This window comes from Eulemur rufifrons, chromosome 19 (genome assembly GCF_041146395.1).
Source record: "Eulemur rufifrons isolate Redbay chromosome 19, OSU_ERuf_1, whole genome shotgun sequence".
Classification (NCBI taxonomy): Eukaryota; Metazoa; Chordata; class Mammalia; order Primates; family Lemuridae; genus Eulemur; species Eulemur rufifrons.
Window position 1 is genome coordinate 62,960,802 of NC_091001.1, and position 26,926 is coordinate 62,987,727.

The window sequence follows — 26,926 nt, forward strand, 5'->3', positions numbered from 1 at the left end:
TGCTTGAGCACCCCAGAGTAAAAAGAATTGCACTAGTAACCCTGGGGACCTCCTGCTCTCAGAAAGGCTGTCTGTGCACTCAGACATCCCCTGGCAGGTGAAAGAAGGGACTGCTTAATTCTTATCTGAAATTATATAAACACATTTTAATTCAGTGAAATAATTTTTGAAGGGGGAAAAAGCGCCTCAAGAGACACTTATGTTTAATGTTTTTAATTTAGTAAAATGCACTACCAGGAAAGTATGTCATCTTTGCAATAAGCACTTGAGCATCTTCTGAGAGTGACTTAAAGGTAGACAACGTGCCATCTGGAGGGCGTGTGGCTGTGGAGGGCTTGGCTGGATCAGCAGATAAAACCCTCATGGACTTTTTACCTCTGACACCCTGGTCAGAGTGAGAAGTACTTGGGGCTTTTAACGGGAGTCTCTAATGACACATACCTCGCTCAGCTTGAAGACCAGCTGACATGTTTTAGGAGTGACCTTAGACTGTCATGCAAGCATTAGAGAGAATGAATTAATATTTTTTGGGAGGGGCCCTTGGTAGGGATTATGATCCCTGAAGAGTCACTCTTGATTCTTCTTTCCTGGATCTTCAAGGTGAAATGTTCAGGAAACCAAAGGGTTATTGGCTTTTCAATGGATGCAAAGAGCAGATGTGTCAGGTTTGATTTTAGCAGGCAGACTAGCTGCATACACTTGTGCTCTGCCCTCCCCACACTAAATTTGGCTGGGGCAGATACTGGGGGAGGGGACCAAGAGTGGGGAATAGAAGGCTAAAGCGTGTCTGCTGATACAGGCCATCAATGTCTGGAGGGGCCAAAAGGGAAAATCTCTATAGACTAGTGGGCCTGGATACAATACAGTTGTAAATGAAAGTCAGACCTCTCATAGGTAAGCACATCTCTATAAAGGATATGGCCTTGAACAGCTTCTAGAGGGAACCTCATAACACAATGGACACAGCCACTTATTGAGACCAAGGCCTCTTACCACAAATTCCCTTGAAGAGGATGCTTCACCCAAGACCTCACCTTGGCTTCTCCCACCAGCCCTGGCACAGCTCTGCCATATTTACAGAGGCAGGACCTGCAGAGAGTATAATTGAACACTCCAGATCCCATGGCTTACCTTCTAATCCCAGCTCTGTCACTTTTTAGCTGTGCAACTTTAGGCAAATTATATAAACCCTTTGTGCCTCAGTTTCTTTATCTGTACCATGGGAAGTTACTACAATGAACTCCTTGGTTACCATCATCACATGCATCTTTCCTTGCTGGATATGAAACTTGAATGCTCAGGCTGTGTGTTATTTTTGTAGGCAATGAGAGCATTTTTCAGCTGCATTTATCAGAATGGTTGCCCCTGACCACAGTGAAGTTTTGACCAACAACAGAGGCATGTTGTAAAGTTTCATATGTAAATGTTGGATAAAGGTGGGTCCTCAGGGTCCAATGTCATCCTTTGATAGATAACTACAGTCCAGGGATGTAGGTCCTGAGCCAGATATTGGTAGTGCCAGGACTAATTTCCATGTCCTTTATCATCTAATGCAGTGCCCATTCTATGACATCATGCTAACTCTGAGCCTTTGTTACAAAACAGAGTCAGTCCAATCATTATTAGGAAGCCATTTTTACCATTTTTCACCTGAAAAATATCTCGTCTTATAAGTTTCCTGATCTCATTCCCCAGTTGTGTACCCTGAAAACTCTCTCCCCAAATGATGGGGTGCATTGCTTGCCAATACTCAGTCCTTTCCAACGATAATGCCAGTCTCACACCACTGGTTAGTTACAATAGGCCTTGCCAGCCTCTAAAAGAGGATTGCTAAACTGTTTTACTTATGGACTAAACTTACCATTTTTATCTTTCACCACTCTCAACATAAATTCTATTCTTCCACCAAGCAGGATTGTCACTTTGCCTCAAACACATCTTGTGATAGCTTTGTTCATGCTGTATCTCTTACCTGGAATGACCTTTCTGCTCCTACCCATTTTATAAGATTCTGGTCAGTGTTACCTCTCCACGGAGCCTTTATTAAATATTCCAGCTCTTAGTTGAATCAGGCAAGGGTTAATGCTATACTCTGTTTTGATAAACTGGACCCAGTAAATATCCATGATATTTCACTATCCTTTTATGAATATTGCTCAACCCAGACCTCTGCTCTTTTAGGCCAGAGCTGAGTATGCTTCTACATGCAGTCTTACCATCTGCACTGTGGACTAATGCAACTTCTTGTTGTCTCGTCTTCCTGAGAATGCATTATATAGATTGCAGTTCATTTAGAATGCAGCTGCCAGGGTCGTGACTCACACAGAGATTAATCATTACGCCTGGGTTAGCTTCATTACTTTGACTACCCATTACATCTTGCTGAGATTATAAAATGTTGCTTTTAACTTACAAGGCCTACGCTAGCACCCACTTACCTCCAAGACACGCATTTATGCTGTTTTCTTCGGTATTATCAGGTCACTGGAAATTGCTGGTATTTCCCATAAGCTTTGACTTCAAAAATTAAGTCACGCTGAAGCTTTCTGACATCAGATTGAGTAACATGTCTAGAAAATAAAGTATACCATGTATTTTATTATAAAGCATATAAAAATTTATAGGGCATATATAAAAATTTTAGTAAAAGAACCAAGATTTCTTTGACTTTCTTTTAATGTCATAATATCGGCACAAAAAAATTAAAGATTGTCCTGCAGTTGTAGAGTTACTAAACTATTGCCACACTGGTGCAAGCCATCTGAATTGTCTGTGGTGTTATTTAGTCCTTTTCATCATATGATTCAGCCCAACCTTGAAAAAAGAAAAGGATTCTGAAAAGAAATGTTATTGTTCCCAGTACACAGTTAGCTTAAGTAGAAAAATTAAGGAATTAGACATTTTTCCACTGAAAATTGCTATATAAATTCAACTAATAGAAATTAGTAAGAACTATGGATAGAGATGGACTCTATAAATTTCCTAAAATCTACATTCATGTGAGGCCTTCCTAGAAACAAACAAACAAAAAACTCCATGTTAATTTAATAAAATTTCTGAAGGATAATTTTTGAAGTGTGATTGACATTCTTCTCCAATTGTATTTCCTGATGATTAAATTTTAAGGAAGTTAGAATTAAATCTTAAAATATATGTGACACATGTTTGGATGTGAAGAGAAATGGAAAATTAAAAATGTTATGAATGGTTATATTTAAGAGCAAAAGTTCTATATTAGATTTCAATCTTGTATGAAATTTTGAAGACCATTTTTTTTTTTTAGTGAGAATTTAAAGCCTACTTTTGGTTCTTGGTACAGGTGATGAGGCTGAACTTGCTACTGAGTAATCTCAAAATTTTGGTGTGGTCTTTGTAAAACATGACTGACAAGTACTCTGTAAATATAGAATTACCAATAATGATAGCAAAAACATAGAAAGGATTTATTTTATGCCATGTATCATTTTATTTTATTTTTTTATTTTTTTTTTTTTTTTTGAGACAGAGTCTCACTCTGTTGCCCAGGCTAGAGTGAGTGCCGTGGCGTCAGCCTAGCTCACAGCAACCTCAAACTCCTGAGCTCAAGCGATCCTCCTGTCTCAGCCTCCCGAGTAGCTGGGACTACAGGCATGCGCCACCATGCCCGGCTAATTTTTTTTTCTATATATATTTTTAGCTGTCCATATAATTCTTTTTATTTTTAGTAGAGATGGGGTCTCGCTCTTGCTCAGGCTGGTCTCGAACTCCTGAGCTCAAACGATCCGCCCACCTCGGCCTCCCAGAGAGCTAGGATTACAGGCGTGAGCCACCGCGCCCGGCCTCCATGTATCATTTTAAACACTTTGATACAGTAACTTGTTTAATCCTCACCATAGTTCTATGAGGTTGGTATTTTTGTTATCCTTATCATACAGAGGAAGAAACTGAGGCCGAAAGAGTTTAAGGAACTTGTCCAGTTACATAATAAGTGTTGGCACCAGGATTTAAAGCCAGCTGGTCTGGTTCCTGAATGCATGTTTATAACCACTGTAATATACTACTTCTTGGAGTCAATGTAGAGAGGCATGCATGGTCACAACAAAAATTGCCCAAGATTTTTATTATCAAAACTGAAATTTGGGCCGGGCGCGGTGGCTCACGCCTGTAATCCTAGCACTCTGGGAGGCCGAGGCAGGTGGATCGCTCAAGGTCAGGAGTTCGAGACCAGCCTGAGCAAGAGCGAGACCCCGTCTCTACTAAAAATAGAAAGAAATTATATGGACAACTAAAAATATATATAGAAAAATTAGCCGGGCATAGTGGCGCATGCCTGTAGTCCCAGCTACTTGGGAGGCTGAGGCAGGAGGATCTCTTGAGCCCAGGAGTTTGAGGTTGCTGTGAGCTAGGCTGACGCCATGGCACTCACTCTAGCCTGGGCAACAAAGCGAGACTCTGTCTCAAAAAAAAAAAACAAAAAAAAAAAAACTGAAATTTGAAGACAAAGAGAATTAGAGATGATGGATTTGGTGAGTTATTGATTGGGATCCTGAGTTCAAATATATTCTATTGAGAATCAAGGTGCATCCTATGGTGTTGAATAAATTTGTGATAATAGGAGGATGCTAAGTGACTTAGCTTGGTGGGCAATGGAGGGCTTTCAGAGCACAGAGCCAGGTACATAATTTAGAAGATAGTCTGAAAACATTCCTGCAATCCCTCTTGTATGTCCCCCATCCCTGGATCTAAACATTTGTATCAAAGAATAGAATAATTATTTGAACTTGAACACATGTAAAATTAGAGAACAAAGATATAGTATCTTTGATCATGTAGTTAAAGGGTAAGTCTTGAATGTTTTAAATCAGAATAATTTGCCTTAGTCAACTCCAAAAAAGAAGCAGAGACATTGAAAGAAAAAGCATGCAAATTCTTTTTTTTTTTTTTTTTTTTGAGACAGAGTCTTGCTCGGTCACCCTGGCTACAGTGTTGTGGCATCATCATAGCTCACATCAACCTCAAACTCCTGGTCTCAAGGCATCTTCTTGCCTCAGCCTCTTGAGTAGCTGAGACTACAGGTGTGCACCACCATGCCTGGCTAATTTTTATATTTTTTTGTAGACATGGGGTCTTGCACTTGCTCAGACTGGTCTCGAACTCCTGGCCTCAAGCTATCCTCCTGCCTTGACCTCCCAGAGAGCTGGGATTATAGGTGTGAACCACCACACCTGGCCTAAAAGCATGCAATTCTTATTCCAGCTCTGGAATCAACATGTTCCATGGACTCAATAATATTAGACACTCTTCATAGTTTCTCGGGAACATTAAAAAAAAAAAAACCCGTACACACCAGTGCCTTAAAATCTACAAAAGAATCATTCAACAATCTTTAATGGTTATTAAGAAAACCAATACATTGCTCTAGTAGTGTGAAATATTCTCCTGTGTTGTTCTTTTCTGTACCATTGGGTTGTAATTTCCTTGTGACCAAGGACATTTTGTTTTTTATTTACTCACCATGACTTAATAGAGCTTTTCATTCAGGACCTTCAATATTTGTTGGTATAGTAAATATAAAAACTGAAATTTGGTCCAGTTTACCCAGCATGCATGAGGTGCTTACTGAATAACAGAAGCTGTACTGGGCACAGGGACACACACGTAATGACTTACATACGGGCCCTGCCCTTGAGAGGCTTAGTCTGATGAGTTCCTTGTAAAGCATTGACCTACCAGGATCATCGGTTTAGGGTCTGCAAGTCGTCACATAGATATCCTCTCTAGTGTCATATTTTTGCTAGAATCACAGTTTGTGTGTCTCACTATCAACTGCTAAATCCTATGAATTCGTAAAAACATCTGTCACCCTTCATTTGGGGACTTTACAAGTGCCATTTTGAAAACAAACAAACAAACAAACAAACAACATTCTCCTTAGAAAAATATAAAACCAGACAATAAAACAGTACATCTCAGGATAATTTTTGACGTCCACTTATAAAAATTGACATTAAAATGAATTCTTAGTATTAATCTTTCTTCCCAGAGAAAGGGGAAAGACCTTAGAAAAACATGCTACAGTTTTGCTGACATGCTGGCTAGGTCATTTGCATTATTTTGCCAAATGGAAACACAGCTAAGAACTCTTATCCCTACTGTCTATGTTCTTGGTTTGCATCTCAAATGGAACACTATTTAGTGTTTGCCATTAGAGGGATTGTGCTTAAGGTAGATTTGAAAACATTACATTTGTCTCTCAGCTTAGGGGCCCTCCAATAAATCATAGATCAGCACCATGGAATTGAAGCCAGGTTAAACAAGTTAATTAGGCAAAAGAATGTCAACTTGAACCTCTTTTCCAGTGTGGATAAATAGAGCTTAAAGAAAGAGGGAAGAAATAATCATTTCCTAGTGAGTTATTTTAGGAGAGAGATATGTGACTCAAGGCTAAGTAGTGACACAAAATACAGTCTCTTATACAGAAATGGTTAGAAAAATTTTCTGAGATTTGTAGCCAGGATAAAAGAAAGGAAATAATTACAAACAGGACAGGGACTTTATAGAACACAACAGCAAATTAAAATGCTTAAGTTGCTTATTAAACCAAATGATGATCCAGTATCCTAGTAGTCACTTTTTCTTTTGCATTAAAATTTGCATTATTCAGATCTATGCAATAGAAACGAGTTGAACAGTTCTAATCTGGAAGTAATAGGCTAAGATGTATGGGAATAGAAAGGTTACTAATAAGAGCCCTAAAATTTGCATATATTCTGAGAGTAGCAATGACATAAACACACAACTATCATATGCAATTATGATATTATATTATAGACTAATGCAATTAGCTACATTTGAGGAATGAGTGAAATATTGAGAAGTGGAAATGGTGAGGGTATTTCATGAGCAAGGTAACAGTTAACCAAGATCTTTAAAATCCTGAAGATTCTGCCAGCAGAGTTGAGAAGACACGTCATTCTAAGTAGGAAGAAGACAGAGCAAAGACATGGAAGTCCTGGGTATGGTGTTTTGGGTATGAAATGCCATCTTTCAGAAAAAAAGCTGTTAATTTTGATGGAATATATTTATTCAGAATTTTAAAAATCAATGTAAGAACCAATGGTTGCACAATGAGTTTAGAAGGGAAAGAAGACATGGTACTTGATACTCAAAAACATATTTGAGTTAGAGATTTGAAACTTAGGCCATTAATAATTATTTTTAAAAGAAGTGCTACAATTGTATACTGAAAACTACAAAACATTGTTGAGGGCCGGGCGCGGTGGCTCACGCCTGTAATCCTAGCACTCTGGGAGGCCAAGGTGGGCGGATCGTTTGAGCTCAGGAGTTCGAGACCAGCCTGAGCAAGAGCGAGACCCCGTCTCTACTAAAAATAGAAAGAAATTATATGGACAGCTAAAAATATATATAGAAAAAATTAGCCGGGCATGGTGGTGCATACCTGTAGTCCCAGCTACTCGGGAGGCTGAGACAGGAGGATCGCTTGAGCTCAGGAGTTTGAGGTTGCTGTGAGCTAGGCTGACGCCATGGCACTCACTCTAGCCTGGGCAACAGAGTGAGACTCTGTCTCAAAAAAAAAAAAAAAAAACAACATTGTTGAAAGAATTCAAAGAAGACCTAAATAAATGGGAAGACATACGTGTGAAGACATACGTGCTTATGGCTTGTAAAATAGTATTCCTAAGATGTCAGTACTCCCCAAATTGATCTGCAGATTCAATTCCTATCAAAGTTCCAATTGGCTTTTTAGAAGAAATTGACCCTATTATTCACATAGCAATGTAAGAGGTCCACAATAGTCAAGATTATCTTCAACAAACACCACCCCCCCCAAAAAAAAAAAAGCAAAGTTGGAGGATAGAAAGTAAATTAGTGGTTTTCAGGTGCTGGGAGGAGGGAGGAATGCGGAGTGACTGCTAATAACTATAGGTTTCTTTTTTGGATTATAAAATATTCTGGAGTTAGATAGTGGTGATGGTTGTACAACTTTGTGAATATAAGAACCATTGAAGTGTACATTTTAAAAAGGTGAATTGTATAGTATGTGAATTATATCTCAAAACAAACAAACAAACAAACAAACAAACCCAACAGCAGAATAAAAGCTTATGAAGCAATTAACTAAACTGCTTAAGGGTGAGTTTGTGGAGAATGGAAGTTTAGACAAGAGAAAGTTTCTTATATACTACAGGGGCTAGAAAGTTGAGAAAGATAGATAAAATAGCCTTGACTGCAACAAGTTGTATGTTGAGAAAAAATGGAAAATCAATTTGGAAATGAAGTTGTGCTTAGTTTACTCAGGGGCCTTAAGAATCTAATAGAAAAATATTATAAAAGATTACACGTGGAGTAAAAGGGAATCAACCATTGTAGATTCAAGGTGTTGAAAGTGGAAGAAGAAGAAAGTCACAAGAAAAGTCAGAAATGAAAATAGAATTAAAATACAAAAGCAGCTATACTCCTTCAGCTGGGCACAATGTACTGAGTGTTTGGGGTCCCCCCAAATTCATGTGTTGAAATCCTAATCCCCAATGTGATGGCATTAGGAGATGGAGTTTTTGAGACATGATTAGGTTAAGAGGGTTGAACCTTCATGAATGAGATTAAGGCCCCTATAAAAGGGACCCCAGAAAGCTCTCTCGCCCTTTCCCCACTACATGAGGGTACAGCAAGAAAGTGAGCCCTCATGCCAAATCTTCTGGCTCCTTGCTCTTGGACTTCCCGGCCTCCAGAACTGTGAGAAATAAATGTTTGTTGTTTAAGGCACCCCGCCTACGGTATTCTGTTATAGCAGCTTGAATTGACTAAGACATTGGGACGAAACCAATTTAAAAATTCAAATATATTCTACAGTTTTACGTATAATGTATATAACTTGTGATATATATGATCCCATGTAATAATTATCATGTATTGCACTAAATTCAGGCACACATTGATAATTAGCCCCTTAATTTGAATTAGAAACCTAAATTCTTCTATGTATTGAAGAACTATTCAAAATTTTTTAAAGAAAATGATAGATGTTGAGGGTCACTGCAAATAAAAATGTTAAATAAAATTCTTCAGTTTATTGATTTTTGGCATATTTAATGTTTGTTGTTACTATCTGGTGTACCTTTGTAATAAACGAAATGACTCTCTTTTATAATACGTAACTCCGTATTTTAACTATACCACCCACTGAAGCTCACAAAAGGAAGATTTTATCTTGTTTATTAGCTGCCCTCTTGAGAGCCATCACAAATTTATTTGATGTTCAGTAGGTCTGCTGATGAAACGCTCTGATAGAGCAAAATGCTTCCAAATCCATCTCAATTTTATGAGGTGACTAAAACCTATGGGCAGAACCAAACTTGCAACCTTGATTTTGTAACTGAGAATGCAAGACCCACACCTATTCCTCCAGCTTTTTTGACCTGAATGAATCAGGCAAGATTTTGGGTTTGAGTGTAGTGTTGTGAGTCTGCAGCTATAAACGAGCTTCTGTGTTTCAGCAAACTTGTCTAGTCGAATGATTTTTAATAGCTATCAACAGTCAAACTCAACAGGGCATGTAGAACCGTCCAGAGAGAGGGTGTGTTTGTCAATACTCAGGTATCCTATAAGTCACTTAGACACTGGCCTGGTTAGTTGGCATGAGTAAACTATGAATAAAAGGGTGTGGGCATCCTTATTCATCTACTTTTATGTATTTAGTTACCAGGGCTTGGGTATAATTTATACATCAAGGGAGAAGTGATAAAGTGTTTACCATAGGTATACATTTCCCAGAGTGATTCATAGTAAGGTATTTGGCGTGGAATTGCCATACTTTTAAAATAAAATATGAAATTTTCAGTAACTTTCCACCTATTCTTTATTCCTTCAAAGAACACTTACTGAACTTCTGTCAGTTATAAAGTACTATAATTAGGCACTTTGAGCATATTGTAAAAGGCACAGTCCTCGTCCCAGTATTGCAGGAAGAAGTGCATTAAAAAATGCAGGGAACAATTCTGTACATAGTGACAATTTCAGACTAAAAATGTAAGTGATCTTGGTGGTGGGAGTATTATTTTTTCTGTACTTTTAACATTTTCAGTACTTTAAAAATTTTCTATGAGTATTTATTACTTCTATAATCAAAACAACAGAATAGCAGAAAAACAAAATATTTAAAGAATCTGCCCTTGAGAGAGGAGACAAAGGAACAAATGGAACAAGGTCCCCAAGGAAGCAGGAAGGATGATTATAGACAGAAGGGAAGACGGTAGGAAGGGGTTTTATAGTCTCTGGCGGAGCTGGAAGTGACCTGCCTTCCTGACAGGCAAACCCTTGTTGCCAGTCTCTAGCCTTCCTCTTGCTGGGTCCCACTTTTCTGACATAGCCTCTAAATATCTGTTGTTTGCTTCTCTTTTCTCTTGCCTGTTGGTTCCAGAAGCTTCCATCATGCCTACCCTCAAAATCTTCAGATGATGAATGAAATTTGTTCTTCCTATTCTGACATTGAAAATGCGCTACCCTCAAATTTTAATGTTCATTAAAAACCTTCATTAACCTTCCTGCCACAGAGGCCTCCTCTCTATCCTCTAATGAACCTTTATCATTTCTACTTTCAGCTTTATTTTTTAACCTTTTTTCCTCTCTTTTTGATTAAATAACTCCCATATATCCTTCACGGCTCAGTTCAATGGTTCAATTCACAGTGCTTCCACAATGGAGTTCAGTTTATTATCTTTTTCTTCACTACTATTTTGATACAAATTGTACAAGCTTTGACTTGAAATTCACTTAACATTTGTGTTATTGAGTGTGTATACATATGTGTATGTGTATATATGTATTTATGTATATACACACACACATACACATATATGAATGTATTGCCTCTCAATGAGATTTTAGGTTCCTTGAGGGTGGGAACCACATATCATGTCTGTTTCTGTCCCAATAACCTTAACATGACACTTTGTCCATTACTGGTACTTGATAATAGTAATTGTACATACTTATGTAGCACTTGCTATATACAAGGGGCTGTCCTACATACCTTATATATATATTTATTTATGCCTAACAATACTTCTACAAGGTAGGAACTATTATTATTCATATTTGGTGGACAAGAAAATTAAGGCACCAGATTTGCCCTGTTCTATATTGTAGACATTAGCCATATGTAGTTATTTTAATGGAAATTAATCACAATAAAAAATGAAAAATTTTATTTCTCAGTAACATTAGGCACATATCAAGTGACCAGTTGTCACATATGGCTAGGGCCTACTATATTGGACAGCACAGATTACAGAACATTTCTATCATTGTAGAAAATTCTGTTGGCCAGTGCTGGCCAATATGGTTAAATGACTTCCTCAGGGTCACACAGCTGGCTGGCGTCAGGGTTGGACGTTTGAACCCAGTCAGCCTGGTTCCATGTTAGGATGCTACAAAGATCTTCTGTGAGCACAGGTGGATGAGCAAACACACACACACACACACACACACACATGCACACTGAGACACAAACATGCTCACCGAGAGCTGAAGAACAAAAGGACTTGAATAAGATACACGTGAAAGCAGATTTTCCACTGCCAGGTGGGGGTGCAGTAAGGGGACAACTGCTCTACCCAGCCTCATGCCACCTGTCTTAGGAAGAAAAGCAAGAGGGTCTAAAGAAGAGCTTTCAGCAAGGTACACACAGATATCCAAGGCCAGGAGCTGCTGGACACTCATTATACCCATAGATGCATAACTTTTGGTTTGTCCAGAATAGAGACTCTTAATCTCTAGAGTCTAGCTTTTGGGGACTAAAAAATAGCCACTGAAATGTGAGAGTTCAGTATATTTGTGCCTGTGAAGTTTTTTCTTTACACAGAATCTGTAACTTTTATCAGACTCTACACGGTTATTCGACACCCAAAAGCTTAAAATCCATTGATCTAGGGTCATAAATCAATTATATCAAGAGTCTGAAATTTGAACCCAATTACTGCTTTTAAGATTTGAAATATTAAAGAATTCACACACTTTTTTTTGATGGTTATGTAAATTGGTACCAACTCTTTAGAGACCAACTCAGCAGAGTCTATCAAAATTTAAAGATATATTCTTTTGGGCATCAATTCCCTTTACAAGTATCTGTCCTACAGAAATACCTAACCATGTATGTGTATACAGACATATATAGAACAGTGCATGGTATCCTTGTTTATACAAGTGTTAAGTGGGAAATAACCTTAATGTTCTTGAATAGAATAATTGATGAAGTAAGGAATAGTCAAATTTGGGATACTATGCAGCATTTAAAAGGGATGAGACAAGCCAGGCATGGTGGCATGCGAGAGGTGGGAGGATCGCTTGAGCCCAGGAGTTCAGGTTACAGTAAGCTACCATGGTGCTACTCTACTCCAGCCTGGGTGACATAGTGAGACCCTGTCTCCACCCCGCAAAATTAGGATGAGATAGATCCATTGTACTATGTGTAAAGATTTTGTGAAGATCTCTAAATGAAAGGAAAATTTAAAAAATGGGCAATTTTAAAAAGCTTAAAAGTTATATGTATCTTATAATTATAAATGTATAGAAACAAACTTGGAAGACTAGTCTGAATCCTCAACTGTGAATGAGATAGGAGTGACCCTGGGAGCTGAGAGGTAGGAAGATGAGGGGAACTTTCACTTTTCAATCTATTTGCTTCTCTAGTTGTATTTTTACCAACAGAATTCATTTATCTACCACCTACATAGTTGGTGGTAATGGTGGAAAAGTAAAGAATGCCAGCAAAACTTGTACTGGACTATAATATAGATCTTTAATTTACCAGGCAAGTTGATGTTTCTTTCCTATAACCTAAATTTTCTGTATTTCTGGTGATAGTTAAAAGCCATGTACATTTTTGATGTTGGTTCACTAGAGCCCACCAAAGTCATCTTCATAAAGTAGTATTCTTAGATGACTGTTTCTTCTGTGGATCTTCAATCTCCAACATGGTGTCCAAAGATCCCCAATGGTGAGGATGATGATGACAGCCATGATGAGAGCTAACAGTGACTGAAATCTAGTTATAACCCAGGCACTGGACTAAGCACTTTCTAGGCAGTAAATCATTTAATTCTTACAGCCACCCTAGGAGGTAGGCACCACTATGATTCCCATGTTACCAATGAGGAAACTAAAGCACAGAGAGGTTGAGTGATTTGCCAAGGCTGCACAGCTCCGGAGAGGCAGAGCTGGGATTCCCGTGGTCTGGCTCCAGAATCTGTACATCTCACACTGATGCTCTTGTGGCTAAAACCCACCTTTCCAGCCTTGTCGTTCACTTGGCTCCAGTCTTCCCACTCCCACACTCCATGGCTTTGCCACACAGTGCTCTTCAGTGTTTGTCAATCTCCCCTCATTTCTGCGGAGCGTGGGCTTTTACAGAATCCCAGGAGGCACAGCTTGGAGCTGCCGTGTGGATCTCTACCCACATTATAGCCTCCAATTTCCACATCCTTTCAAGGCTTTCTCGTCTGTGAAGTCTTTCTTGCTTTCCTCAGCCTGACTGCCTTTTTCCCCTGCTCTGTTCCCAAAGCCCCTTTGTCACTTGTCTTACAGCATGAACACCCTACTCTGTCCTTTAGAAGCCTCATGGATATTCATGTCTGTCTTTCCCACTAGACTCCAAGGTCTCTGATGCGAAGGGTCACTTCTTGTTCACCCTGTACAGTTCTTACCTTAGTAACATATTTTTGAATCTATTAGAATTTGAAAAATTGTCAAGACGCATACTTAATATTTAGATCATTAGAGTTTAGACAATTAAAAGATTGCCGAGCAGAGTTTTTTGTCTATATATAGGAACTTAGAATTTCTATTTTACCAAACAAGAGTAGTTGAAAGTTACCAGCAAAAGTAAGAGTTTCACGTGTCACACATTGGAATAATAATAATAATTAATAAGGATGCTAATAATAGTAGTAATAGATGATATTTATTTAGCACTTACTCTGTGCCAGTGTTTTAAGTTAACTATTTCATTTGATATCTGAACAAATGTTTGAGGTTGACCCTATTAAATCTCCTTTTTACAGAAAACGCTCAGGCTTAGATAGGCTCACAGAGGTAGTCAGGGTCCAGGTGAGAAACTGAAGTCCAGCAGTCCTGATCTCAGAACCCAGGCTCCCCCACCAATGCTGACTCCCAATACCTTGCAATGAGGCATCAGGCAGCCTTTTCTAACAGGTCTACACTGGGCTGGGTCTGAAATAACAAGGGTTCTGATCCTGGCTCTTTGATTCATTATGTTAACTTAGGATTGTCCGTCAACTTCTTTAGGTCCCATTTGCCCAGAATGCTGGGATGGGGTGAAGTAATGGACCAGTAAATATATACAAGATTTCCCCCACCCCCAGTTCCAGAGTCTGTGATTCTCAGAAGCCAAAGCCTCTTCTTTGATGTTTACCAAATGTTACATATGGTGCATGTCAAGAGCTGTGAAAATTTTATTTAATCCACTGTGTTTATTTTCTCCAGCATAAAGGTGAAATATTTTTACATTTTCCCAATGCATTTCTCAGTAATAACATAGCCAGTAAAAATATTTTTGTTCGTGTAGAGCAGTGCTATTATATCTTAGCCAAAGAAAGAGCACACTCTTATATAACAGTGGAGGGGGAAAAAAGGCCTCATTTGTTATCAAGAAAGAGCTGCAAATATAGTAATTACTGTACTATCCTTCCCCTAATTTGACTTAAATTAGTGACTTTAAGTTATCAGAGGATATGAAATATACAGTATGTGCACATAGGAGACAAAAATATTGCTTGCTAGTACCTACGTTTATGACATTAATCTATCTCTCAATGATCTAATATAAAATAAACCATTTGAAAGCAATTTCATTGAAATACTTTCAGAAATGTTGAAATGAAAATATTAATCTTTTGGAAGTGTCATTTTGGAATTCTTTTTTTTTTTTTTTTATCCCAGGAAGATGAGTTGGGGAATACTGAGAATAACGAAACTGTCAAGAAGATGCAAAACCAAGAGGTAAAGATGTCAGGCTCTAACAAAGAGAGCACCTTCCTTTTTACCTTTCTCCTTTCCTCCCTCCCTCCCTTCCCCCTCCCTCTCTTCTTCCTTTTGTACTTCCTCTTTTTCACAAATGTTATGGAAAACCTATGCTATACTAGGCACGGACATACAGATGTAAAACAAAATAAGCCTTTGTCCAGTGGGCTGTAGGGGTTTTCCGTAGAGGTGAGTTGGATTACCTGGGGTGGGTCCAGGTGTGGCGATAGGGCTGGAGGGTCATACTTAGCCACTCACGGATACCCACTTTAGGCTGGTGCCTGTTCAACAGGTCCCCCCGCCCACCTTCTTGTGCAGTCATACTCTCGCACTTTAGGGTACTTTCTTCCTTCAGTCTAACGTTCTCCTTAACCACAAATCAATAAATAATATAAAAGAGCTGATTTTAGTCTTCCAAGAACATTGACATATGTTTCATATATGTAATTAAAGTCTTCCCAAAGAAATATAATTGGGGCTGGGAATTGTGTGCATTTTTCTATCTCTGGCACATAGGTATATTTCATACCTCCTTATGTAGTTTCTTTATGATAGGAAAAAAAGACAGTTCTGATTTAAGTATGATTAAAATTCTTCATTGACTTATCACCTCACTTAGAATAAAATCCCATCTGTTCTCTGTGGTCCAGCATGATCTGGTCTCTCTCCACCTCTGCTTCATCTTGTCTCTCTCTGTACGGTGAATGTACCTTGAACATGCCAGGGTCTTTTCTCAATCTTCTCATACTAAAGTGCTGATTTCCTTGGCTGGGATTATACCACAGTCTCTACATTGTTTGTACTTGTTTACTTGTTTATGTTTTGTCTCCTGTACAAAATGTAAGCTCCTTGAGAGAACTTGTCTGTCTTACTGGCTACCATATCCACAGAGCCTAGCATAGGTACCTCATATGTGTTTGTGGAATAAATGAATGAATGAACAAATGAATGGACATACTAATTTGAAACTGAGAGGAAAACAGAATGGCCAGTATTCTATAAGATGGAATAAAGAGTTAAGGGAGTAAGTTTGAGGTGACACAGTTTGGGTTCAAATCACAGCTTTCTTGCTTACAAGCTGTGCGACCTTTGGGAAATTATTTAACCTCTCTGTGCCTCAGTTCTAGAAAATGAAAATAGTAATGGTATTCACCTCAACATTTATTGTGATTATTAAATGTAACGTATCCAAAGTACCTCAATCAATACCTGCTAAAGAATGGGCAGGAAGTCCTATATTCAAGAACTTGAGAAATGCTATCAACCACTGGGATTTGAGTGCCAATGGAAGTTGGGAAGTTGGTTGTCCTGTTGCTTTTTGCTTTGCCCAGTGTGAATCCGAGAGCTGATAGCCACTGCGAGAGCTAACCACTGTGCTCCCACTCATATGGTTGGCCTGTGACCAGTGCACATGCACATGACCCTGTCTGTCTTTTCCAATAGAAAGGATTGAAGGCCATTGTCACAAGAGTGCAGTGTGGAGTTGGCTCTCACTGATGCTATTTCACTAACAGTGCAGAGGAAAAAAATCACAGCGCATAACTCAGCGAATGCCTGCCCAACTGCCAGCCTTGTAGCATCAGGGGTTTGCCAGGCAGAAATGACAGGACATTGACAATTTTTAGACTCCACACTGGAATTTGATTTGGAATCAAGGTTTGTAACCGGCTGAAAGTGATTCGTCAGTTCATTTTTGCAGATAGATGAGCAGTCCCTTGTTGCCTTGGAAACTCGGACCTGAGCATATGTAGCGGAGAATGTGCACCCTCATGTTTTCAATTGAACAGATACAGGAAGAGTTTCTCCCAAGAGATTCAATATGTTGCCTTAAACAGAAGAACCAAGAATAGAAGAGAATGGCCATATTAAAATCAGACTTTCCAGACAAGGCTAGATCTCACAAAACACAGTAATTCCAAATAAGAGAAACAGACACTCTGATAATCTGGCTCTTGTTGGGTTAGCAATTTCGTTTATTTGCATAACTTGTTTTTTTCTGAATTGAAAAGGTAAATATGTTTCTTGATGTATTATTTTATATGCATTTATAATGTCTAATGTTTATATGCTTAATCCTTGGGGATCTTCATGAGCTAAAAACAAGCCCTAAGCTTTTAGTTCTATATAGTGGCATATAGAGAGATTAATCTTTGCCCTGGAATATTTGTGATATACATTAGGTAATGGTAGACTTTTTCAAGAAAATCTTAAATATAGGATACTCTTTAGGCCCTAAGATGTTTCTAGTGCTGTCTCTGGTGTATGTTTGGGGGCTTGGAATGCTCTGGTACTTACATGTTTGCCCACAGTGCATTTACAATGCCTGCTACTTTCCACTACTAATAGCGCCTTAATGTCAGGCACCGTGCTGGACCGTGTCGATACCTTCTTTCAGATCCTCATGTTTTTCCCCCATTTAGCAAAGGAGGAAATGGATGCTCAGAGCAGTTAAAGCAAGTTGTCTGTGGACACACCACTTTTTAGTGGGGAGACCAGAAGTTGAACACAGATCTGTGTTCCAGCAGATTCCAAAACCTGCGCCTGTTACTCAAGACCAACTTTATCTACTATGATAAAACAGAATGGAAGGATGCAATGTTCTGTTTAATTAGTATTCTGATTAATAAAAAGTTCAGATATACAGATATATCATTTATAATGTATTAACCATCAAAATATTACAATAGGGCAAGTGAGTGGTAAGGAAAGAGATATTAACTCCCTGTGGGGGAAAACAAACTAAGTAAAAGAGTCAGAGCTGCTACAAAGTAGCATGGATATAGTGTAACGCCATTCTCCTGCTTCCATTGGGTCTACGACGTGAGGCTGAAAGACCATGTGTGAGGCATATAGTAGAAAAGGCTTCCTTTTTTTTTTTTTTTTTTTGTGGTGAAAGATGATGTTGAAGGTCTCTTTCAATTTTAAGACTATGAACCTGGACAACAGAGACCCAGAGTGAGTGGGATCTGATCTTTGCTGATTCAGAAGTTTCCTCAAGCCTTTTCAGTACTTCATGGACATCACTGTGATCATCAATGAGATGAGAGGAAATGCTGGATTCCTGGCTAAACGAAGCCCAGCTGAAACAAACTTTTTTATATTTAATTTTTTTTAAACTATTGCCAGCAGCCAAAGTTCCCTCTAGATCAAGGATCTGCAAACTTTTTCTTAAAGGGGCAGTTAGTAAATAGTTTAAGTTTTTCAAGGTTTTTTTTTTGCTCTGTGTAGTCTCTTTCACAGCTACTTAGCTACTTACCCTATATTAACTCTTATAGGGTAAAAGTGGCCATAGATAATATGCAAATGCATGAGCATGACTATGATCTAATATAACTTTTTTTATAAAACCATTTGGTGGTTTTTAATTTTCCGGCCCCTGTCCTAGATTAAACATCCCCAAATTTTCATATATATTTTTCCTCCTCTTATGCCTATACAAAGAGCCAGACCCCAAACCTAATCACAATGGTTTATGATCACCTAGGAGTCATTTTCTCTTGAGATACACCATAGATAATGCAATCAGAAAAGAACCAATAGAAGAAGTGTATTTTCAAGTAAGTTCCCACATCTAAAAAACATACTTGGAAAAAAGGAAAGAGTTCTCAGAATTGCCTCTGGGAAATTAACTAGGATCATCAATTGAGCTGAAATTATCTCCAAGGATTTAGTTGACAGACAGCCAATGTTCAGTATGATGACCATGGCCAAAAATTATTTGTGAAAGTGACTACAAATAAATTTAGAGGAAATTGTAATTTTTCCCTTTAGTTATTTAAGTGGAAAGAAGCCCATCAAAATAATGACAAATGGTATGGCTGACTGTGCTCCATGGAAATGATGGTCAAATAATACAGTGCCTGAGCACCTCTGTCTAATTACCTAGGCACTACAGTGACAGATAGTTCAGAAATATTGAAGTAGCTATTGATAATGCACATGGAAACTGTGAATGTTCTTCAAATTTCTGACAGCAGAGATGGACACTGAACTCCTGGTTTAAGTGGAGAGTTCATGGCTTCTTTCAATTGCTGGAAGCTTCCTCTGGATATAGCTTATTTCAAATCCATTGAGCAGGAGCTAGAATCAGCCAGGGTCTTTCTTTGGGGCATATTTTTTTTTTTTTTTACTCCTAATTAAAAAATATTATAAACCACTTTTTTTCCTTCTTAAAGAAAGAAAGCCTGTCGTCGACTCACTTCTGATTTTAGAATACCTAACATATGAAGAATGCATGCCCACAACCCCCAGACAATTCTGCAGAGAGGAGATGCTTGGGTGGGGACATATCTGGAGTTGCTACTTATGAACTGTGAAAATCTGGACTAGTCGTGTGATTTCTCAGCCTCATTTTATTTTATTTTATTTTTGAAATTAGGCCAACAATATGTAGCTTGAAGGCCATAATGGTAGTTAAAAATATAACCTATGGGAAAGCATTCTATAAAATAGATAAAACCATGACTATTATTGATGTTGGTAAAAGATTTAAAAGATAAGTATATTAAGAATATTTAGGCCAAATGAAAATTAATTAAATAAGAAATCAGTCAACTCTCCTCCTTCCTTAAAAAAAAAAAAAAAAAAAAACCGCTTCAATGGAATCAAAATAATTAATGAAGTAGCCAGGTGTCAAGATAGCCACAGTTTTTGTACTAATAAGGATTCTACTACATGGGATTTCTCTAGCTCTGGTTCTGTTTGGAAACCTTTCAGAGAAATTGATGATTACTTTCTTGACTGAGAATCTGGGGGCTTTGCCTTTTGACATTCTGTCCAGAAGGTTTATTGGTTTAATCTTAGACTACTCACTGAATTGTGGCTACTTTGAAAAATGTTTACCCCTAAATACCTAAGTTAATAATTCTGCTCATGCCGAATTATTTTTGTCTGTTTTTGGTGACAGAAAATCCAAATTCAAAGTTTTAGGTATACAAGGCTCTGAATAATCTCTTAATTTTTTTCTGTTAGCTTTTCAAGTACAAGAAATATGAAGTTATTAAATCATAATGTTCTACCGGCCTGAGCAAGAGCGAGACCCCATCTCTACTAAAAATAGAAAGAAATTATCTGGCCAACTAAAAATATATATAGAAAAAATTAGCCGGGCATGGTGGCACATGCCTGTAGTCCCAGCTACTCTGGAGGCTGAGGCAGGAGGATCACTTAAGCCCAGGAGTTTGAGGTTGCTGTGAGCTAGGCTGACGCCACGGCACTCACTCTAGCCCGGGCAACAAAGCGAGACTTTGTCTGAAAAAAAAAAAAAAAAAATTATAATGTTCTATCTAAACACCCACTATTTAGTTAATTAAGACAGTTTAGTTAACGAAGTAGCAAATATATAAAAAAATAATATATATTATGGCATATAAGATTCACAAATTATATGATCATATATATAATTAGAATCAGGTAGTACTAACAGTATATCTTGGCCTTAAAGAAAAACTTTAACGTATTATTGTTTAAATATGAATACCTACACAAACTTCTTTCCCTTTACAATCTGTCTCCAGACGACCCACAGATCTTTGGTTCATCTCCCCACTCAGGTTCAACTCCTCAGTAACTATAAATTCATAAACTCTGCAGTTTATTCTGTAATAAATTATGATTCTTGTTTTTGTTGTTTTTACCTTAGAAACAGAGCTAATGTTTATTGAGCTCATATTGTGTGCAAGATACTATGTTAAGTACTTTGCTTGATTTTGCTTTTTTCATTTTATCTTTATAACAACATTCTGGGGAGTAGATATTGTTACTATTATCTTAAAGATAAGGAAACTAAAGATTAGAGAGTAAAATTGGTTAAAGACATACATTTAGTGAATGGCATAGCCAGTGTTCAAATCTAGGATAGTTAAATACAAAAACTCAAATTCTATTAATCTCTCTTTTCTCTTTTTTTATTATTGCCCCCCCAATCTATCTCTCTTAATGTATCCCTTGAACTTATGACTTTAGAAATTACCAATCACAATGATCTCTTGACATATATATTTAACATATGTATACATTCTATATAAATATTGTCTCTGTATATTATATTATACATTATAGTAATATATAGTATATATATCATTGTATGTAGGTATATGTGTATCTGTAATATATACCTAATATGCATTATACACACACATATATATTTTATGTATACATAAATAAAATTCCCCAGCTCATTGCAAATGCAGCATAGAATTTACATGGTCACTTACATGTGTTCTGCATTTCTATAAAAGAGTCTGCAATGAAAGCCATTAAATAGGATGCAATTTGTAAGTCTTTCATTAAATAATGATTCTCAGCTGGATTTCTGAGACGGGACTATTAATGCAACCATATGTAACTAGCATTGCAAGAAATTAGCGTTGCTGATTTAGTCTTGAATCAACCATTTTAAGCTATGCATTAGACTCTTTGCTGATACAGTTCTGTGTCAGAAAACTTAGCACAAATCATGGGCTGAATATAGCCATGTTCAGAGTATAATTTTTTGTGAAATATCACTAGTTCTTCAAGTTTCTTGGGTTTTCTAGGATCAAATCCATATGCAGAAGACAAAATGGTGCTACTCCAAGTCCAATGGCTAATTATTAATCTCTAACACGTATGCTCTTGGGCATGAGGTTGGGATGATAAGTCAAGTTTCAGATGCCAACCCAAAGCTGGATTTCTAGACGGGGAGCTGGAATGAGTTATGGTGTGGGTGTGGATGTAGTGTGTTAAAAATCTCCAAAGCCCTAATTTGGTTGCCAAGGTTTGAAAATACTATAAGGCATTTTTGAGTTTTCTTGGAAACTGTGTTACCAGGCCAGTCCTACGACATTTTCTCCAAGATCGAAGCACTGAAGGACGCTGTTGTCCGTGTTTATTTTATTAGTCACAAGAGGTGTTTTAATAACAAAGATTAAGTCATTACTCAGTGACAATCAGGATTTTAGTTAAGAGAGATCATGAGAGGAGAGAAAGCAGAATTCTAAATAGAACTAGATAAGACATGTCTTGCAGGGAGGGAGGTGGAGAGAAACCATGCTAAGAAGCTTTGCTTGGACATACAGGTTTGTGGCCATTCCAATGTCTAAAATATCCACTTTGGAAAGAACTCTGTGGAACTTACACCATGGTTCCATTTGATTATTATTTCACTTAATTTCCTTTTATTCTATAAGAGCTCCTCTCCTCCACTTTTAATCTGAGTAGCCAGTTATTTTTATTCTGAGGAGCGTATGTGGTTAATTGCTACCTCATGATGTGGTTTAACTTGCACACCAGTTAGATCTAGATATTTGATTAGATTATGGTTTAAATTTGTAGTCAATAAGACTCATAGGTGGTGCTGTGTCCTTCCTATTGCATCATACCAATATGCACATAATATTGGGTTGATCAATAAATGTCTTCCCAGGTGATGTCCATCTGATCCATCCATTATAAAATTTCCCATCAACTTTTCACCAATGATCTTGGCAGCAATTCATGAAGGCTTTCTCAGTCTATTATTTCATTGTGACACGCAGGTGGTACTAAAATCTTTTTAAATGAACAGAGTCTACTCCAGGTGAAGGTAGAACATGAGGTGTGGCACACCTCCTGAGAAATAGCCTTGGGCACTGGGCAGGAACAGTGCAACAGTACAGAGCAGATGGACAAAAGGACTCAAATGGGCAAGCTTATAAGACATTGTCAACATTTTCAAGTATATTTTATAAGCATGTTTGCCAGTGTTAGGCAATAGGAGAATCCTCAGCCTGTTGGGATGGCCAAAGCCTCAAAGCAAAGTAACTAAATCAAAATGAAGTTGCAAGGACAGAATGGACTTACCTTCCTGCTCCTTGGTGTAGCTTCTGGTGGTGTCCAGGTGGTTTCAGTCTCGCTGAAGCCTCCAGCAAAACTCCAAGGACGGTAACGAGGTGACTGTTGTATCTTTTTAAATGAATATTGTACACACACTTCTTCCAAGGCAAATATTTAGTCAAAACCAAACAAATTGTAGAGGCCAAATTGTCTTGCTGTTTCTTAGTATAATTATCCCATAATAACAGCCACCAATATAGGTGGTTTGAATGTCTTAAAAAATAAACAACTACCACCCAAAATAAAACAAAATAAACCAGGTTTAGGATCTGTTTTTTATCCATACATCTCCTGTCTTTCTCAACTGGGGTTCTTCATCTCTACCACACAAAACAGAAAATGATTTCAGTAATTATCCCAAGGTTAGTTCATAACTAGTAACACTTTGGATATATAGAAGAGAGGTTAAATCCACAAAACTTGCTCTTTCTCAAGAAAGATAGACATAGTGCCATTTCCTATTGCTCCACTTCCGGAACACTCCTGTTCTCTTTCCCTCTTTCATGTCTAATAGACTCCATGTTTTTAATAATTTTTTTCTATTTTTCCTCTGTAGAATATAAGTTGTATCTTTTTTCTGTTTTGTTTCCTGCTTGTTTCCTCCATGCCTAGAATAGTACCTGACACATAATAGATATCTAACAAATATTTAAGGAACAAATGAATACTCAGGGGCTTATATGAAATGTTTGAATAACAAACTTCCTGCCCATTTCTTTAACTCCATGTTTGTGTATGTTGATTAAAAATCTTCTTGAGTTCTCCTGTTTTTATCTTCAATATTTACATAAAACAATTCAACTTTATTTCCTTTTAAAGTATAGGAACACTTGCCACTGAATGATTTTGTGGATTCCTGGTGGTGCTTAGATGTGACACTCATTGTCTGTCACTTCTCACTCTGGACTGCTACTACCACGAATTGCTCTGTCGTTGCCACTTGCTTTCCAGGTAGCATTTTGTAGGCTGTGGCCTTTGCCCTTCCCTTCTCCTCTCTAAGTACAGACACCCTTCCTCTACTCCCCAGTTTATCTTAAGAGTCACATCAAGCTGCCGTGGTTAAGCAGCTTTGCTGAAGATTTGCAGAGAGCCCGAGAGCCACGCTACACAGACAGCTCCGGAGCGAGAGCGGCTCGTCATGACGTGTGTCGGTCATGCTCCATCCCAGGCGATCCCTCTGGCTATTTCTTTCCTTAGATGTAGATGTCCTGTCACTTTTCTGGGGTCCATGCCCTCGCCCACGTCAGAGTTTCCCTTCTTTGCTTCTTTCTGTCTAAACGCTTAGCTCCTCTCCAAGGCCTGGCCTTAAAACAGCCATAAAATAAATAACAACAGAGAACTGTTGAAGTTTGAAGATAATCCTACTTAGTTAATGTGAGAATAACATCTCTGCCTATACAAAGCACTTACATTTTACATTGCTGGGTGCTTCCCATAGCTGATGGTTTTCCTTCTAGGTGAGATTCTAAGCCTTGCCTTCGAAAACCTAAAGAGCCCATTTAAAAGTTTTCTCAAATAAAAACAAACCATTCTCGTTTGATATATTCTGCTGCCACTTTTAAAGTGTGACATAGTATACTTATTTTGCCTTTGGGTTTCCTCCAAAGAGCAGAAACTGAGACAAAAACTTTTTTGGGGGGAGGAGAAGTGGTTCTAGGGAATAAAAAGTGGGACTGGAAGAGAGAAATAATTGAGCAGGCTACCAATGTGGGTCATGAACTTGATCCCACGGGTACTTTCTGAGGAGCTACCAGACATGTTTCAGAATTGTCCCAAAGAACGGGAAGGAAGAACTTATTTACCAGCTTCTGGGGTGACATAATGAACTCTGGCACTTGAGACACTGCATGTGTGGCAGGCCGGTGTCACTGTGTCAGAAGACCTCCTTATGCCATTGGGCTGCACGAGGCACTGCAGGCTATCCCTGTGCAAGACTGGCTGCCACCGCTGTGGCTGAAGTAACAGGTAGGCTGAGCACATAGACGGTGGTGCCCCAAGTTATTAAATATAAAATCCAACACTGGGCAGGGACTCAGAAATCCTGGTTTTGCAATCCCATTCTGCACCATTACTGGCTGCATGACCCTGGACCAATCCTTTTACTTCTCTGAGCCTAGATTTCTTCAAAAATGGCTCAGAGAAGTAAATATATTTATTTACTTTATTATTTATTTATATAAACTATATATTTATTATATATTATTTTATAAATTAATAAACAAAGTTTAAAAATTAAAATAAAATATATAAATAAAACAATGATAAAATAAAATAAATAACATTAGAGGATTGTTGAAATTTGGAAATAATTTAAGACACAAAACAGTGGAATCAGACACTTACTAGGTGCTTCAATTAGAGTAGCTATTAAATTATATATAAATTTAATTTTAAAATATTGGCTGTCGAGTGACCACCTAAATTAAATTCAAGAAATAAACTATTTCTTTCTTTCTTTCTTTTTTTTTTTTTTTTGAGACAGAGTCTACTCTGTCACCCAGGTTAGAGTGCTGTGGCGTCACCCTAGCTCACAGCAACCTCAAACTCCTGGGCTCAAGCAATTCTCCTGCCTTAGCCTCCTGAGAAGCTGGGACTACAGGCACACACCACCATGACGGACTAATTTTTTTCTATTTTTAGTAGAGATAGGGTCCTTCTCTTGCTCAGGCTGGTCTCGAACTCCTGACCTCAAGCAATCCTCCTGCCCCGGCCTCCCAGAGTGCTAGGCTTACAGGTGTGAGCCACTGTGACCGGCCAAGAAATAAACTATTTCTCCAGTAGTAGGCAAGTTGCCTTCCTTGGAAGAGGATGCTGTTCTTCACTGTGGGAGGTGGGTTTCTACATTTGCATTTTTCTTTCATCTAGAGAGTTTCCTGAAGTGTAGGTGCCCCTATTGCCTGAGCAGCCCCTTGGAAGCATGGAAGGAGAGATGTCACAAACATGGCAGTACGTTCGAGTGTCTGGAATGTGTAGCAGCCCTGTGGAATGTTGGTGCCATAACAAACAGGCATGTTTTAGGTTGTGAAGGAAGGAATGTTGAGTAGTGATATGATAATGATCTCTTCTAAAGGAAAAAAATCTATCCAGTAAAGCCAACCAATACCCAAGGCTAGAGAGTTTTCCACTTCAGAACAATGTGGTTGCCGACACTCTTTACTGGGTACTTGTGAAAATTTTAGCAATGGAGGCAAAGGAGTTGACTGAAGTGTCAAACTGAATTTTAAAAGACAGTTAGTTGATCCTTCCAGAAAGTAACAAATTCAACAAAACATCATTGAAGTTTGTCTAAACATGTCTAGACAGAAAGACCATCAAGACATACCCAAGTAAATCCAGATTTGTTCCACAAAATGTTACCACACGGCATAAACAGAGCTGCCAGGCCAAGATGAGGCACATCCACCAAATCCTGCAGAAGGTTTTCTCTTATCAGAAATTCCAGGGAAATAGCAAAGTGAAAAAAAGTACCACGTTCTCTAATAATTATTGTGTATTAGAAATACTGTAAGAAAAATTATTTTCGTTTCAATAGCTAAAAATATTTACTATTCTCATAGCCTATGAATGTGAAACATGAACAAAAGAATCAACTTTTATAAACATATTTAGATTTGCCTGAAATTACTTCCTTTACAAAATAGAACAGTGGACATTGTTTTCAATGACTGGTCACAGTAAGATGGCTGTGGTCATTTCAGTCACTAGGTAAACACAGTGTGTTAAAGACTGGCTCTTTAGGAACCAATTGAGTTATCTGAGATATGCCTGGGCTAGTTTATGTCATTTCTGTAATTCTTTATTTTTTCTGTAATTTTTTATCATTTCTTTATTTAAGGAGGTCTGTGCCAAATGAGTGAACACACATTAGCACTAAATATTTATAAAATATTTATAAGTTTTCAAGGTCCTTTTATAGTTGTTAATCTCATGCTGACATGCCTTGATATTTCAATTAGGAGTGTCTGTGTGGGTATGCGGCACATGTGCATGTGTGTACATCTCTGGTTGAACATATAAACAGGAAAATCCCAAGAGC

General features: G+C 38.0%; 1 long non-coding RNA gene across 1 annotated transcript in view; it reads left to right on the plus strand.

Annotated features, from left to right (window-relative positions):
• Positions 1–26,926, plus strand: part of LOC138400119 (uncharacterized) — a 95,396-nt gene that overhangs the window by 49,389 nt on the left and 19,081 nt on the right. The window contains exon 3 of the long non-coding RNA XR_011236209.1: positions 14,956–15,015. This is a non-coding gene — a long non-coding RNA (uncharacterized lncRNA). The remainder of the gene's footprint in view (positions 1–14,955; positions 15,016–26,926) is intronic.